Source organism: Tenrec ecaudatus, chromosome 17, assembly GCF_050624435.1.
Source record: "Tenrec ecaudatus isolate mTenEca1 chromosome 17, mTenEca1.hap1, whole genome shotgun sequence".
NCBI classification, from domain to species: domain Eukaryota; kingdom Metazoa; phylum Chordata; class Mammalia; order Afrosoricida; family Tenrecidae; genus Tenrec; species Tenrec ecaudatus.
Window position 1 is genome coordinate 87,983,985 of NC_134546.1, and position 1,814 is coordinate 87,985,798.

A 1,814-nucleotide genomic window follows, 5' to 3' on the forward strand; every position below is an offset into this window, starting at 1 on the left:
ATATGTCAAAAGAATGTGTTCTAGAAACCGAGTGAGAAGAGCCAGCAGCTCATCGGTGATGTGGTGCACACCAGGTGTTTGTCCGTGCTAACTAAAGACCTCAGCAGTTCTCCCTAGGCCAGGCATGGCCATTACAGTCACAGGTGTGTGGCTTTGACAAATCCGTCCATTTTTCTCTATTTAGAAAAGCAAGCCTGGTGGCCCAGTTACTAACTCCACGATCTGTAGTTTGCACCCCCAGCCTGTCCATGGGAGAAAGACAAGGCAGCAGCCTCTTCCATCCAGACCAGACACCCAGCCTTCGGCTCTACTGCAGAGGCCCTGTGCCAAATCAAGATGACCACAGGGGGCCTGGCTTCCCCCAGCGCAGAATGTGCTGGTTTCCTATGAGCTAGAGCAGGAGGCAGGCCGACACCTTTGGAGAGGGCTACACATGCACGCGGCCACTGCAGAGGGGCAGCCTCGAGGGACAGTGACACAGATGCAATGTATCCAGGTTGCCACTGCTTCCCGCGGTGGGGGAGGCTTTTTGTGGCCCCAGTACTGTCCCCATGACATCAGGACTCGGGTCTAAGGCTTGCCCCTCCCAACTTAGGTAGGCGGTGCCACCTTTCACAGCGAGAGCCAGGATCCCATTGGGGGTAATGTAACCTAAGGAGAGACCGAGATGTGAACAAAGGCATTCCCTGACAAGGTGATCATCACCAGGGGATTTATGATCACAAATGCCAGCGACATTTAAAAATAAATTATAACCCATCCACAGACATGCATGCAGTTCTGTTTCTGAACGCTTTTTAATAAAATGGAAAAATACTCACTGAAGTATCATGTCACAAGAAAAACGAGACGCAACACTGCATATGCCACAGAGATATCTATAAGGTTTATTTGGACACGAAAACAGAATCAAAGACCCAATTAGTGGGGTTTTAGAAGCAGGCTTTATTGAGAAGCTTGCGGGCGGGCTCAGCAACTCATGGTATTGAGCTATTGAAGCTGCGCACCGGGAAGAAATCCTGGTGGCGTTTTTATGCCCACTGCTGGCAGGCATAACTGGGGAGGATCATAGCTGGGGAGGATCTACGCACACAGGTGCTTCAGAAGGGAGAAGGTTGTTAATCTTATCTGTATGTCAGGGACGGGTGGAGTGACTATATCTTCAGAAAACATTCTGGCTTTGGGATGAGCTGCTGGTTCCAGGAATTTGGGGTTGAGCAGGGGAGGGGAGGTCAGTTAGGGGTCTGTCTTGAGAGCTAAGATGGAGGTGTAGGACTCAAAATGGAGTCTGTTGTGCCAAGACTGGACAATATCTATCTTGGGGGGAGGGGCAGGACATGGAACTAAGTACAGTCTGCAGTCAATGTGGCGAAAGGTTTCCAGTGAGCAGAGACCAAACTGGGGACATAGGGGGACAAGACTTTCCTGTCCTCAGAAGAACCCCCCCGCACCACCTCCACAGCGACAGAACTTTTGTTTGAAAATATGCAATGCTCAAGATGTAGGAAACCTGAGAGTCGGCCCATAGACTGCTGTCTATTCATTTTACTAGCTTTCCCCCAATTTTTAAATTATATACCTGTTGTAGGGGATAAAAGGGACCCCACATTCAAAAAGAACTTATGGAGACACACTTATTAAGTCTTAAACAGGACAGAGACAAATCATACAGACGAGGGAGACAGTCAGCACAAGTCCCAAATGGTGGCCAAGATTCCCAGAAACTCGGCTACTTAAATAGGACATGGAGAAACCTGTCCGTCAGTCATGATGGTGGCAGATGAAGACACTGCAGCTGTGGGCAGGAGCAAGCT